Source organism: Macaca mulatta, chromosome 14 (genome assembly GCF_049350105.2).
Source record: "Macaca mulatta isolate MMU2019108-1 chromosome 14, T2T-MMU8v2.0, whole genome shotgun sequence".
Lineage (NCBI taxonomy): Eukaryota > Metazoa > Chordata > Mammalia > Primates > Cercopithecidae > Macaca > Macaca mulatta.
In genome coordinates this window covers 78773594-78789849 of record NC_133419.1, presented here as the reverse complement: position 1 = coordinate 78789849, position 16256 = coordinate 78773594, and the positions used below count along the sequence as shown (strand labels likewise).

The window sequence follows — 16256 nt, the reverse complement described above, 5'->3', positions numbered from 1 at the left end:
TTTTTTTGTTTGTTTTTTTTTTTGTTTTTCTTTGAGATGGAGTTCCACTCTGTTGCCCAGGGTAGAGTGCAGAGACGAGATCTTGGCTCACTGCAACTGCTGCCTCCTAAGTTAAAGTGATTCTCCAGCCTCAGCCTCCCGAGTAGCTGGGATTACAGGCACATGCCACCACCCCCAGCTAATTTTTGTATTTTTAGTAGAGACAGGGTTTCGCCATGTTGGCCAAGTTGGTCTCAAACTCCTGACCTCAGGCGATCCACCTGCCTCAGCCTCCCAAAGTGCTGGGATTACAGACATGAGCCACCACATCTGACCAAAAATATGGTGTTTTTACTGAGTTTATGTTAAATTAATAAATTCACTTAGGGAGAATTGAGCTCTTTCTCAGCACATATATTTTAATTTTTTAATTTGGCCTAAAGTACAGCAATATATTTACTCTCTGTATTAGTTTCTTTTTTCTTTCCTCCTCCTCCTCCTCCTCCTTCTTCTCTTTTTTTTTTTGTAGAAACAGGGCTTCGTCATGTTGCCCAGGCTGGTCTCGAACTCCTGGGTTCAAGCAGTCTGCCAGCCTCGGCCTCCCAAAATGCTAGGATCACAGGCATGAGCTATCACGCCAGGCCTGTAGTAGTTTCTTGTAGAGTTGCTGTAACAAATGACCACAAATTTGTTGGCTTAAGACAATAGAAATTTATTTTCTCACAGTTCAGGAGGCCAGAAGTCCAAACTTAGGTGTTACAGCACTGTGTTCCTTCTGAAAGCACTGGGGAAAATCTTTTGCCTCTTTTGGCTTCCAGTGGCTCCAGATGTTCCTTGGTTCATGGTTGCATCACTCCAGTCTCTGCCCATGGTCACACTGTCTCTTCCTTCTCTCTCTTCTGTCCTTCTATCTGTTCTCCCTCTATCTCTGTCTTATATGGATACATATGATTACATTTAGAGTTTCCCTGAATTCTCCAAGAGAAGTGCTGCCTATGAATATTACCTTATATGACCAAAGGGTCTGAGACCCTGAACTTAATCACATCTTATGCCATATGAGGTAATATTCACAGGTTGCAGGGATTAGGACATGGGCATATCTTTTGGGGAGCGACCATTCAATGCACTACACCCTTCTTCCAAATAATATAAGAATCTTACTTAGCATACCTAAACTTGAATCACTCCTCCTAACTTATGTTATTGTTGGCCAGTGTTTTCTATCTTGTTTATTTATACCCACATAAAGTAATATTCTTGTTTTACACTGGAAGTGTTCACATTTCCCACATATTTATCAATATCTGTGCTCATCTTTGTTTTCTTTTATGTCAGACCTTCCATCTGGGATTATTTTTCTTCCTAAAGTCTATCCTTTAGAATTGCCTTTAGTGAGAGTCTGTCTGTGGCAATCTGTTTTTTTGTCTGAAAATATCTTTATTTTGCATTCATTGAGTTTCAATGGCTATTGACTTCTGCATTGAAAGTTAGTTTTTGGCCGGGCGCGGTGGCTCAAGCCTGTAATCCCAGCACTTTGGGAGGCCGAGGCGGGTGGATCACGAGGTCAGGAGATCGAGACTATCCTGGCTAACATGGTGAAACCCCGTCTCTACTAAAAATACAGAAAACTAGCCGGGCGTGGTGGCGGGCACCTGTAGTCCCAGCTACTCGGGAGGCTGAGGCAGGAGAATGGCGTGAACCCGGGAGGCGGAGCTTGCAGTGAGCCGAGATCACGCCACTGCACTCCAGCCTGGGAGACACAGCGAGACTCTGTCTCAAAAAAAAAAAAAAAAAAAGGAAGTTAGTTTTTCTTAGCACACTGAAAAATTATTCTGTGATCTTCTAGATTTCACTGTTGCTGTCGAGGAGTTAGCTGATAGTCTAATTGCCATTCTTCTGCAGGTGATCTCTTGTTTCTCTTTTAATGTCTTCTTTTTTGTCTTTGGTGTTCTTCAGTTTCATTACAATATGTGGTTTCTGTTTATCCTGCTTGACGTTTGCTGAGCTTACTGGATATGCGGTTTGGTATTCTTTCAATGGTTCTGAAAACATATCAGCCAAAGGCATAGAATAATACTCCATCCTCTCCTATTTAATTATTGAACTTCAGTTACAAGATTAGATATGTGTTAGACCCTCTTACTCTATCATCCATGTCTCTTAAACTATCATTTTTCATATATTTAGTTCTGGGTCACATTCTATGGAATTTCTTTGGATTGCTCTACTAGTTGACTAACTCTTTAGCTCTATCTAATCTGCTGTTTAACTTGACTATTGACTTTTTCATTTCAATTATAATTTTCATTTTTGGACATTCAGTTTAGTTTGTTTTCAGAAGTATTTAGTTCTTTTTTATACTCTCATTTGCTAATTTTTTCAAGCTTCTCTTCTAAATCATAAAAATTTTATATTCTGTCTCTAATTCCAATGTGTGAAGTCTTTGAAGATATGATTCTGTCATCAGTTTTTCCTGGCTGTCATTCATTATGTTATGGCTTATTTCCATGTATGTGTTTGTTTTACTTTTAAGAGCAATATTCCGTAGGACTTTACCTTTGGAAGCTATTTGAGGCCTAGGTTAAACTTTTGTTCTACCAAAATGGATTAGAGGCTACTGCCTCCAGTAGCCTCAGGACATTATTAATCCTGGACTGCTTTTACATCTTCACTTGAAGCATCATGAATTTGGTCACAAACTTGCATTAGAGCCAGATTTTGGTTACAGACTTTTAGGAGAGACATTACTTCTTTTCTAGTGGTCAAGACAGGTCAGTTTTTTTATGGTCCCTTTTAGTGTGCAGATGTATTGCCCACACTTGAAACAGTCATCACAATTGTCACTAGTGTTTGTTACATAAATAACCTCAGGGCAAAAAATGGTTTTGGTATTCTCTTTCTTTCCAGGATTTCTGCTTTCACTTATTTTTTTTTATTGTGGTGAAACATATATAACATCAAAATTATTTTTAAGTGAACAATTCAGTGGCATTAAATACATTCACATTGTTGCACGACCATCACCACCATCCATCTCCAGAACTTCTCATCTTACAAAATAAACTGTGTACCCATTAAACAGTAACTCCCTATTACCCGCTACTCACCCACCCCCAATCCCTGGCAACCATTGTTCTACACACTTTTGTCCTTATGAATTTGACTCTAGGTATCTTATATAAGTGGGATCATCACTATTTGTCCTTTTGTGACCAGCTTATTCCACTTAGCATAAGTCTTCAAAGTTCATCCATATTGTAACATTTCAGAATGCCATTCCTTTTAAGGCTAAAATCATATTCCATTGTATGTATATACCACATTTTTTTAATCCACTCATTGTCAGTGAATATTCAGGTTGCTTCCACCTGCTTTCATTTAACTTTTGTTCTCTATAGATTCCTTACTTCTTGACAGCATGACTCATTTTCAAAATTAATATTTAAGAATATTTTATTTAGCTTTTAAATTGTTTTTTTTTGGGAGTGTCATTCATAGTATCTAGGTTAACTTAATTGCTCAAAACCAAAGTCTTATACCTACTTTAGGCGGACCAGAAGACAACTAAAAAGAACATAATTTGACTTTCTTTTGGGATGCTAAAAAGGGAAGATTCTGAGATGTGAAACACTTAGTATGTAGTTTTGCATGTTTTGATTCTTGAGGTCTGCTATAGGTAATATTTTTTTCCTTGTATGTGAGAAAACCTTTAGAATACTGTAAGAAAATATAAATATTTCTGTCTTGCAGGATTTGTCATTGTTACCATGTTATTAGTGCTAACATCTCACCCTCAAGTGCCCCAATATCCAGTAGTAGCATTTGAAACTTGTACAGAGATATCAAAATCATAAACTGCTTGAGCTGAAGGGGTCTAATTTCTAAACATCATCCCCTCCACCATTGTGTGTTTTTTTTATTTTTGAGTCGAAGTCTCGCTCTTTGACTCAGGCTGGAGTGCAGTGACATGATCTTGGCTTACTGCAACCACTGCTTCCCAGGTTCCAGTGATTCTCTTGCCTCAGCCTCCCAAGTAGCTGGGATTACAGGCACACACCACCACACCCAGCTAATTTTTGTATTTTTAGTAGGGACGGGCTTTCACCGTGTTGGCCAGGCTGGTCTTGAACTCCTGACCTCAAGTGATCCACCTGCCTCGGCCTTGCAAAGTGTTGGGATTACGAGCGTGAGCCACGAGCCAGCACACCCAGCCACTGTGTCTTAAAGATGAGTTGGCTAGGGTTAAGTGACTGACCCAGCCAGGGTCCTATAAGGAGTTTGTGACAGCAAGAACGTCAGTTGCCTCATTTTAATCTCAGTATACTTGGTACTTCTGTGTACTTTCTGTCTCTGAGAAGACCTGAGACAGGGTCTTTCTCTGTTGCCCAGGCTGAAGAGCGGTGGCGTGATCATAGCTCACTACAGCCTCGGACTCCTGGGCTCAAGTGATGTTACTGTACAGGCATGAGCCATCATGCCCAGCCTGAGCTTGGTCTTTTGAAGAGTTGGTGTGAATGTTGATGAAGATGACCTGACACTGATATATGGGTCAGAGTAGAGGCAAGAATTCTCTTCTAGTTAACTGGTGAAGATCAAATAGAGTTGGCCTTCCAAATACTACTTCACTCCTGTCTCTCCTGTTCATGGAATCTTTTTTGATAACAGAATGTTAGAGTTGGGTGGGAGAGCTCTTGTGATCATTCATGCCAATCTCAAATTGCCCACTGGGACATTTTGGGATCCCGGGCCCAGAAACTTTGCTGTTCTTTATAGATGAGGAAACTGAAATCTAAAAGATGCAAATATGGTTTCCCTCAAGTCACATAAAGTGATTTTAGCAAAGCCAGAACTGCACCCACATCTCCTAATGCCTATTCCAGTGGAGCATCTCTGTTACACTAATGCATTAACTTCACTCCTGGTCTTTGACTAAGCTGCACTCTGTGGTCTCTGTCTTAAGACTATGAAATGTCATAAAGGTGGTTTGCCTTTGAAAATAAGCCAGAACCTAGAGAGTTAATAGAAATTGAACAGTGAAAGGGGAGTCCTTTTCTTCTCTCCTCAACTGGGGAGCCGCCAGGCTGTTTCACTTGCACGGCATGTGTTCCATTATGGCATAATGATGTAATTACCAGTAATGCTGCTGCTGCTTGAGTAGTGGTGGAGAGGCAGCATTAAGGAAAAGAGTAGCCCAGTTCTCTCCTAAGAGCCATTTCAGCCCACTTCAGTCTATTAGATTGAAGATGCTGGAAGGCGAATGGCTTCAGCACAGGAAAAGGTCAGATCTAAAAGCTTTTCTGGGCTTGGTATTTATTGTTGCTTTTTTGACCTTCAGAAAAGTCCCCTGTGTGTTTGTCCTTGATTCTTGCCTTTCCCATTAATGCTGAAAGCTGTATTGCTGTCCAGACCAGGTCTTTGGCACAGATGATTTCCTATGTGGTGTTATTTGAGAAAGCCTAGCCCCCACTCCAGATGACAAGTCGTATTGTCATTCATGCCACCATTGTGGTGTCAAAAGCCTTTTTAACTCTTGAATATTTTAGTTTTCAGCAATTCTGGACATATATATTATATATATGACATATATATGTCATATATATGATACAATACATATGATATGAGACAGTACAGTACATGTGATATGATCTGTACTAATATCACATATGTATATTCTTTCACAAACTTGCCTAGACCTAAATAATTTATGAATTAATACTTTAAAACACAGAGAAGTAAGCAATAAGACTGAGTGCCTTGAGCAAACCTTTCTATGAATCTCTTTCAAAACATACAGCCTGCCACCTGATGATTATGAGGAGGTGATCATGGTCTCTGGAACACAGTAGATACTTCCAAAAGTGTTCCTTTGTTAGAGGGTAGCCATCATTCTTTCAGTAATATCAAGCACCTGCTGGGCCCATGGCACAGGTTATAGGAAGACGGCAAGTTTTCCTTATTTCAGTGGTTCTCAAAGTGCCATCCCTGGACCAACAGCACCAACACCACGTAAGATCCCGTTAGAAATGCAAATTGTCAGGCCCCCAAGCCAGAGCTGCTGAATCACAAATTCTAGGCTGGGAGCCTTCAGTCTGTGTTTCACCAAGCTTTCCAGTGATTCTGATGCACATTGAAGTTTGAGAACCACTTCTTTATTTTGTAGTTTAGTACCAGGAACTATTTGGCAATATAAGATACCTTATGTTTATCTAGAGTTGCACTGTCCAATACAGTAGTCATTAGCCATAGGCAGTTATTTAACTTTTAATAAATTAAAACCAAGTAAAATTAAAAATTCAGTTTCTGAGTTGTACTAGTCACAAGTGCTCAGTAGACATATGTTGCTAGTAGAAACCATTCTGGACAGCACAGATGTAAACATTTCTGTTATCACAGGAAGTTCTATTGAATAATGCTGGGCTCAAAGCAGTGGTCCTCAGATTTTGTCATGAATCGTATCATTAGTCTGTAAAATATACATTGTTGGGCCCCGTCCCCAGAGTTTCTTCCAGTGTTTCTTTTTTTTTCGAGACAAAGTCTCACTCTTTGACCCAGGCTGGAGTGCAAGGGTAGGATCTCGGCTCACTGCAACCTCTGCTTTCTGGGTTCAGGTGATTCTCCTGCCTCAGCCTCCCGAGTAGCTGGGATTACAGGCACACACCACCATGCCAGCTAATTTTTGTATTTTTAGTACAGATGAGGTTTCACCATGTTGGCCAGGCTGGTCTGCAACTCCTGATCTCAAGTGATCCACCCACCTCAGCCTCCCAAAGTGCTGGGGTTACAGATGCACGCCACCACTCCTGGCTCCCATTCCCAGAGTTTCTGATTCAGTAGATCTGGGGTAGGGCTGGAGAAGCTACACTTGTAACACGCTTCTAGATGATGCTCATGCTGCTGGTACGGGGACCACTTTTTGAGAACTACTGGTCTTGAATAAGGATTCTTGATCTGAAATATGTGAACCTTCAAAAATTATAGGCAAAATACTCTATGTACCCATATAATAGAGGTTGCAGGATATAGGACTCATAGTTTTAATCTGATTCTCAAGTGGGTCAGCAGGTCAGGAGAACTTTTAGCTGCAGTTAACAGAAAATCTGACTAATAGTGACTTAAATCATAAGGACTTTGATATTCATTTAGCAAAGCAATAGGCCGGAAGTTTCAGCATTCTTTCAGCGGCTCAAGTATGTCACCAGGAAAATCAGGCACTTTCCCTCCCCAGAAAACCCCTTATGTTTTTTTGGCCAGGACTAGGTCACATGCCCACCTCTAGATCATTCCCAGCAATGAGGAATGGGATTTGTATAATTGATTTTGATTCAGCCCTTGGGGTAAAGGGAGGGGATTTACCTTCCCTGATACCATCAGATCTCACCAGTTCTCTGAACAAAGTATGAATTCTGTAACAAGGGTGAAGGGAGAAATGGCTATTTGGTCTCTCAGTGAGTGACCTAAAAAGTGTTAAGAGTATCTGGTCTGCATCCTTTCAGCTTATCACATGCTTTCAACTTGCTAGGCAGTCAGGGCACAGACACGCTGAGCTGTGAAGCTCTGCTGAGCTCTGTCCTCTCGTGCCTTATGACGGGTTTTGTGAAGCCATCCTGCATGTAACGGGGATGACATGGCATGAGATTTAAGAGCCTGATCCAGGCTTCTGGGAGTCAGCATCAAGTCAGCCTTGAAACTAGTCCCTGTCTGACTTTGGCCCCCAATTGTTTTGTGTGTGTGTGTGTGTGTGTGTGTTTGCTTGTTTGTTTGAGATGGAATCTCGGTCGTGTTGCCCAGGCTGGAGTGCAATGGCGTGATCTCGGCTTACTGTAACCTCTGCCTCCCGGATTCAAGCAATTCTCCTGCCTCAGCCTCCCAAGTATCTGGGATTACAGGCACCCACCACCACGCCCAGCTAATATTTTGTATTTTTATTAGAGACAGGGTTTCACCATGTTGCCCAGGCTGGTCTTGAACTCCTGACCTCAAGTGATCCCTCCACTTCGGCCTCCCAAAGTGCTGGTATTACAGGCGTGAGCCACTGTGCCTGACCTGGCCCCCAAATTCTTTTTAGAATTGGTTCCTTTTGGTCAAGACTCCCATTATTGTTTTCTCTCACCAGTCTCCTTGGAATTAGAGTCCTGGTCCTGGATTTGGGGACCAAACACTTGGAATTCTGCTGCCAGACTTCCAGTTCCCTATCTACTTACCCAGCTCCCTGCTGGTCTCCTCCCAGCAGTATGCTTTAGATGCTTGGCTTTAAGTAGGGAGATCGTGTCTAAAAATGTACAGCGTGAGACTCTTTCACATAGAAATGGTAAACGAAGCACTGGGAGTTAATGATATTATTGAAGGAAAAGATGTGAGAACCAAAGCTCATACCACCCCTCTACTGAATCAAATGAAGGGCATGGTCATTTGTGTGTTCATCTGTACTCTCCACAGGTACCATGAATCCCAGGCTGAGAATCAACAAAGACCTTTTAGTGTTCCCTGTGGCCCTGGGAATCCAGAGAGTTGCTTGATGAAAGGGATGACAGCAGCTCAGCTGGCAGAGCTCTCTGCCTGCATCCCCTGCCCCCAGAGCAGTTCTGCTTTTACTTCTATGTTATGCTTCTATACAGAATCTTGTATATAGAAATAAATAATTCCACTTCTTAAAAAAAAAAAAGGCCACTGGGTAAAGGATGCCAAAGGCCCCTTCTAACACTAAGAATGGGCTTGAGAGCTGGAATACAGGTACTAGGCTATGACATGTGAAACAGAAGTGTAGTCCTGTCCTATTTTAGGAGAAGGAACTCTGACTCCCTTGTTCTCCACGTGGTTTTGAGCTGACAGTTGCCTCAGTCAACAGCTGGATACAGTACCCAATTGTTTGCAGCAAAAGTTCTGCGAGTCTATTTCCTCTAAAAAGCTTCTTCCACGACTTCCTTCCCCCATCCTCCCAGGACAGAAGTGGACACAAGGGGGAATGTTTCAGTTCCCCTGCCGGGTTGTGTGTCTTCCTCTCATACCACTGTTCAGAATGTCTAGGGAATTTTTATTTTCCAAAGTTGCTTACCAGAAACAACTTGGCAGAGCATAGTTTGGGGAGGAGGCTTTAGTTCAATGAGCACAAAAGCACATGTTCCTGTGGTGAATTCTTAACGTGTGTGAAGGGGAAGCAAAGGAGCTTTAGTAAAATTGCAGTTCAGGCTAAGTCAGGAATGGAAATGAGGAACAACCAGAAAACATCACAGTTTGTTTTAGAGCATTTAGTCCCTGACTCTCAATAACACACACTCAGGCTTATGGCTGAATTTTAGTTTATCCTTGTATATACTTTTTAGAAGTTTTTATTTGGTATCATAATTTATAGTGAAACAATGAAAAGTCGCTTGGCTTTATAAGATTTCAGAAAGTGAAACTTGGTTTCTGAAGAATAAACAGGCAACACAGCAGTCCTCAAAGAGGAAGTACATGAGAAACTGAGGGTTTAGGGAGATTATATTTGGTTAGAAACGCTGGGCCTTTGTTAAAAGTTGAAAAACCTGATCACTCCAGTCTTTGGAAGTTCTGAGGGAGAGCATGTCTTGCCAGAGTCTCACAGATGATTAGAGTTAATCCCGGCACCCAGGCCTCTTTACTGTCCCTCCGCAGTGTGGGTTCCCCTCCTGAGCTACCCCCTAGAGCCTAGTTTCCCAGGGTTTCTCTCTGTGGTCTGTTTTTGCAGCTCAAGCCATGTTCTCCTTGATCTGTTGGCCAGGCTTCAGGGGAGATGGACTACAGCTGGTCTGAAATAGGAAGACGGTAAATTTACTTAAACTTTCAGCATGACCCATTTGCCTAACTTTTTCCAATGTGATGAATGAAAATATAGACAACAGAATGTTTCACAAGACAGACAACTCAAAGAGAATAAGAATGAGGAAGTGTGCAATTTGTTTTTACCTTTAAAAAGAAACATATTACAGAGCTTCTGGATTTTCTTTACTTTTTTTCTTTTTTTCTTTTTTCTTTTTTTTTACCTCTGTCATCTGTGATCCATTCGCCTGTTCAGCCAAGCTATTTTGGCATTTTTACTCTGGGAAACCAGTGGGTGGGTGAATGTGGAGGAGCCAAAAGTTAACAAAATACCAGCAAATGCTGGAGCCAAGTGAGAGGATTCTCCTCGGCTCCAAAGCAGAGGTGTACCCCACCTCCCACTCTCCCAAGCTGCTTTGAAAAAGGCTGCTAAAACTCCCCTATTAAAAAAAAATTAAAAAGAAAAAAATCTCCGCTACTTGAGAGGATTTCTCAGTCCTGATGAAGGAAATCTCTAGCAACTCTTCTTGTCCCTAGGCTATCAGGGCTTTTCTTTTCTGAGGATTCCCTAAGCACTGTAGGGAATAATAGCATTGGAAGGTAAGTTTATCTGGTCCGATGCCAGCATACATTGTTGAATCCACATCTACTGTTTACTATCTGGGTGACTTTCAATGAGTTCTTTAAACTTTCTGAGCCTGTTTTCTCATCTGTAATAGAGATGATAGTGCCTACTTCATCAAAAGTGTTGGAATTAAGTAAGATGATTTGTAACTTAGTGCCAAACACCTCATTAATAATCAAGAAATGTTTTTTGCAATACCACTCATTTTCTCACCAACTTCTGTACAGCTTCCTGTTTTCCCAGTGATCGTGAGATGGGAGGTAGTCGCTTGCTAACTTGATTCCAGTGGCAGCGGGAGTGGCAAAGGAAATTACTTTTTTTCCTTATCAACTTCAAAGGATAATTAACACACAGTAAATTATATCTGTGTACATTTAATGAGTCTGATAGGTGTCTATCCGTACTCATGAAACAAGCACTACAATGAAGATGTAGAACACTGGCATAATCCCCAAAACATTCCTCTTGCACCTTTGCAGTCTGTCCCTTTCTTTGCCCCTAGCCCCAGGCAAGCACTCCTCTGTTCTTTGTCACTCTAAATTAGTTTGCATTTTATAGGAGTACAGTATGTACACTTTTTGTGTGGCTTATTTCACTCAGCATAGTGATTTCTGGATGTGTCCATGTTGTTGCATGTATCCGTATTTTTGCTGAGTAGTATTCCATTGTGTGGATATACCACCTATCGATATTGGGTTCTTTCTTGTTTCTGGCTATTTTAAATAAAGCTGATATGAACATTCACTTGCAAATCTTTCTGCGGAGCACACATTTTCATTTCTCCCAGGTATACCCAGAAGTTGAATGGCTCAGTCATATGGTAGATACGTGTTAAACTTTTTGAGAAACTTCCAAACTGTATTGTTTTACTTTCGTTATCAACAGTGTCTGTGATTTCCAGTTGCTTCACAACCTCAGAAGTACTTAGTGTGATCAGCTTTTTAAATTTTAGTTATTCTAATGGGTTTATATGTTATAGTATTAATTTTGGTTTTCATTTGTTTCTCTGATGTCTAGTGATGTTGAGCACCATGTGCTAATTGGCATTTTGTATACTATCTTCTTTTGTGTAGTATCTGTTCGAATCTTTTGCCCATTTAAAAACTTGTGTCATTTATCTTCTTACTGAGTTGTATAAGTTCCTTTTATGATCTGGCTACCAGTTCTTTGTAAGATAGAAATGTATTAAACATTTCTTTCAATCTGTGAAAACATGTGAATACAGTTGATCCTTGAACAAAATGGGCTTGAACTGCATGGGTCTGTTTATACTTGGATTCTTTTCAGTAAAAGTGACACTGAGTGGGCTTGCCTTTGCTGCCTCCCCGTCTACCTCCTCTACCTCTTCTGCTTCTGTCACTGCTGAGACAGCAAGTCTAACCCCTTCTTTTCCTCCTTCTCCTCAGCCTACTCAATGTCAAGATGAAGACAAAGACCTTTGTGACGATCCACTTCCACTTAATACTAAATACATTTAAATCTTCCTTATGATTTTCTTTTCTCTATCTTTACTGTAAAAATGCAATACATAATATGTATAACATACCAAGTATGTGTTATTCCACTGTTCATAGTAGTTAAGTTTCAGGGGAGTCAAAAGTTGTACATGGATTTTGACTGCGTTGGAGGGAGCCATGCCCCTAACCCCCATGTTGTTCACGGTTCAACTGAATGTTCTCCCAGTTTGTGGCATGCCCTTTCCTTCTCTTAATTGTATCATTTGAGGAACAAAAGCTTTGAATTTTGATGAAGCTTAGTTTTCAGTTTTTCTTTTATGATTTATGCTTTTTGTTTACTTAAAGGTCACAAAGATTTTTCTCCTATGTTTTCTTGTAGGAGTTGTTTTAATTTAGGTCTATAATCCAGTTCAAGTTAATGTTTGTATATGGTGTGAAGCAAGGGCTAATATGGGAATTATCTTTTAAGTAAGTGTCTATTATGTATCAGGAACTTTATTTCTCAAGACATGAATGTTCTAAGATAATTATCCTCATTTTAATGGTGAAGAAAACAAGTCTCAGAAGTACTAACTTGCTCAAATCTTACAACCAAGGCTCAAGTCCGTGATTGCCCAACTCCAAAGCCCATATTCTTTCTACCTTATTATGTTGGCACTGTTTTCAACATCAATTTGGATCCATATGAAAACGCCCAGCTGTACCTTATGAGGAGGATGTAAAAATATGAGATGGTACTTGACACTCTGAAGACATTCGGATCTCCAAACCCAACCTTATGACATTGGCCACAGCAAGGGTGCTGGGAACTAGAACCAGGGGTTCCATGTCAAGCCATTTGCTTAGGTCTGTATCTCAAAAGCTATAAATACAACTTTCTTGGTACCCTCTTGATAAGGAGCCTTATATTGAACTCTTTTTCTCTTTTATAGCTGGTCCATCAGAAAGATGAAGTTAAGTACTTGGCCACACAGACAGTTAATCCTTAGAGCACCCAGCTGGATGGCTCAGTCCCACTGTGTTTGGTTTGAGTTTTTATTTTTGGAAAACAAATAGTGAGTCAGTCTCCTTTCTCTCCCTTTCTCTGCCTCACCACTCCTTCTGGATTCTTTTAGATGCTGTGGTCAAACTAGGTAAACAGTATTTTTCTTAAAATTTTCCTTGAGCCGTGACAGAATCATGCGAGAGGTCCCCTGGCTCTGATACTTAATGCCCCTCTCTAAAAAGAAAGGTCTATTGGAGGCTATTCACTTTTGTCATCTTGAAAGAGTCTCTGAGTCTTAGCTAGCAGGAATATTTTGTTTCTTTTCCAAAAAAAAAAAAAAAAAAAAAAAGGGAAGGGATGCAAAGAGAGGTATGGATGTCCATACCTCTCTGTTCTTGCTTCTCGTTAATGTAGACTTGGTAAATTCTCCTCTTACCTTCTCTTCTCAGGCAGCATGATGTAGGGGGAAGAGTATGGAGCTTTAAAGTGAGAAGTACCTACATTTGAATCCCAGCTCCAGTATTTACATAGCTAGCAAATCACCCAATCTCTATGAAGTTCAATTTCCTATTCTGTAAAATGGGAATAACAAGTACTTTATGGGTTTGTTACACAGTGTCTGGCATATGTGTGTGCTTATATTATTTCCTTCTGTTCTCTTTTATTTATATCTCTTTCTGAAGAGTAAGGGTGTGAGATACTCACTCATAAAAAGTCTGAATAAGAGGGTGTTGGAGGCTTATAAAGGGTATTTTTTGAGTACGGAGCCCTATTTAAGGTGCCTTAACAGTTTTATTGCTTTCACTTTGGCTAATCCGGGCATTCTGATTTCAAAGCCCAGCCATGAAGAGTGAAGAATTATAGTCATTCTTCCTGTTATTTTTAAATGTATTTTTAAATTTTTTACGGCTGTCAATTTGATTGTCCTGAGTCTCTGTAAGCAAACTCTACTCTCTGTGATGCAATTATTTGCTAGTGAGAAATTTATCTTATGGGCAACAGTGCGATTTAGGAAAGGAGTGGAGGAGAAAAGACAGTTTATCTGTCTAATACAGAGAGGATCAAATATAAATTGGTGGGAGAGAGTGGGAAACTCTGATAACAAATTTGGGAGAGTTATACCTCTGTCTTGGGAAACAGAGCCCTGAGAAACACCAATCTGTGTGTCAGCTGGTAGGATGAGAACAGTCGGTGTCTTCCACTATCTTCTAGTTACCGGGCCTTCCAGTTGGCATCATTTTCCTCTGTTCCATGAGAAGTTCCTTTCCATTTCAGTCTGGGGTGCTGGCCTCTGCCTCCTTTTTGCCTACTAAAAATTCTGTGGACTCTCAAATTACCATTTTCAAACTTGTACATTCTTCGAGATGCAGCTCAAGGCGTAGTTCTTCCAAGAAGCCTCTCCCTTGACTATTCTGCACAGTTTAATGGTGCCGAGGCCACCCTAAATTATTCAGGTAGCCTTGAGAATCTGAACCTGTGAATATTTAATGAATTACAGAATGTGTGTGTTGAGGAATAGGAGTTAGTTACAGAGAGATAGATCAGAATTAGTACCAACAAGAAGCGCTTCTACCTGACTCTTTACTTGTACCACTTTTGTCTTCTCAACTAAATTCCTAAACCTTTGCAGGATTGCCTTTCTAAAGCCAGGTGACTATGTAACTCTAACAGATAAATACAGCTCTAGTTTCATCTGTTTGCCTAGTGTTCGTATTCTCTCTACAATTTTGGGTACAATTTTTTGTTTTTGAGACAGGATTTCACTCCCATTGCCCAGGCTGGAGTCAATGCTGTGATCTTGGCTCACTGCAACCTCCGCCTCCTGAGCTCAAGGAATCCTCCTACCTCAGCTTCCGAGTAGTTGGGACTGTAGGCGCATGCCACCATGCCTAGCTAATTTTTGTATGTTTAGTAGAGATGGGGTTTTACCATGTTTCCCAGGCTGGTCTTGAACTCCTAAGCTCAAGTGATTCACCCGCCTCCCTCCCTCCCTCCTGTGCCAGGATTACAGGCATGTGCCACAGCACCTAGCCTGGGTACAGTTTATTTCACTTAATGTTGTAAGCTTAAAAATGCTTATTATAAAGTTTATTATAAACTTTGAGGATAATTTAATGGCTGCAGTGTGATTCATTAAACCATTTTTGTGCCACCAAGACATTGGACCCTGTGTCCTAGTTTTTAAAAAAAGATATTGTTGAATCATTAAAGCCTTTAGGCAGACTTGTCTTATGCAGTTTATCAATTATACCTAAAATTCTGTTTTTCCCTCCATAACTATATACAGAATATTTTGACTGTCCAACAAGTAAGATGAAGGAATTAATTTTTTTCCTCCTTAAAGTGTTCATTGTATGAATGAATAACATTTACAATTAGATCTATGAAATGTCTTAGGTTTTGTTTGTGATTGACTCTAAGAATTAAAAAACAATAAATACTCTTTGTAACACTATAGTCATGTAAATATTCACAGCATAGCTGAGTTTCATAATTTGACCCATAGGACAGAAATAAGGTTTGATGATATTAAGCCTGCAATATTTAAAAGAGAATATTCCAAACATCAAGATCAAATAGGTTCTCTTTCTGTCACTTGCCACATTTTCTTTCCTTTGCATTTATACCTTGTCTTTGCTTTTTGTTTACTTTGGAATTTTTAATTGCTTTTTTTTATCTTAATTGGAGATGTTTTTCCTGATTGAAGAAAAAAAGCATCTGCCTTTACCTTATGACTAAGATTGCTTAGCTTCTTAATCATACTATTTGTTATAGGAAAATGACTTTCATCTTGATACATTTTTCTCTAAGTCCTCAGAGTTCCTGTTCTAATTTCAAGGCCTGCGTTGAAATCCTGAATTAAATCTTTCTCGCATGCCATGTCATCCTATTTCTTAAAACCCTTTTTAATTTTGCTGTAAATCATCCCTGGTAATTTGTTCAGAAAGAGTACACAGGAGTTAAACTTTCTAACTCCTTGCATATCTAAAATGTTTTGCTCAGCTGTTCTATAGACAGTCCTTCAACTCACACTTTGATTTCTGCTCCTTTTCCTGCTGTTACTCTCCTTATTGTCTAATTCTGTGCTCTTCAGTATGGTAGCTTCTGGCTACCCAGTCTGTTGAGTACTTGAAATCTGGCTTATCTGAAGTGAGATGTGCTGCAAGTATCAAATACACACTAGATTTTAAAGACTTCGTACAAAAGTAAGCAAAAATATACGTAGTATTTTTACATTGATTATATATTGAAATGATAATATTTTAGATATATTAGGCTAAAATACATGAAAATTAATTTCACCTGTTTCTTTTTACATTTTAAATGTGGCTACTATAAATTTTTAAATCACGTATATGCCTCACGCTACATTTGTATTTGACAGTGTTGCTGTAATTCCCAAGAAGCAGCAGTGGCTGCCGCATACAGCCTT

The 16256-nt window shown here is 40.0% G+C and overlaps 1 protein-coding gene and 1 long non-coding RNA gene across 3 annotated transcripts in view; both read left to right on the top strand.

Moving 5' to 3' along the window:
- Nucleotides 1–16256, top strand: part of GAB2 (GRB2 associated binding protein 2) — a 202209-nt gene that overhangs the window by 56409 nt on the left and 129544 nt on the right. The gene's annotated exons all lie outside the window — the stretch shown is intronic.
- Nucleotides 494–8644, top strand: LOC144334425 (uncharacterized). The gene is made up of 2 exons (XR_013404228.1): nt 494–562; nt 7828–8644. It is a non-coding gene; the product is annotated as an uncharacterized LOC144334425 (long non-coding RNA).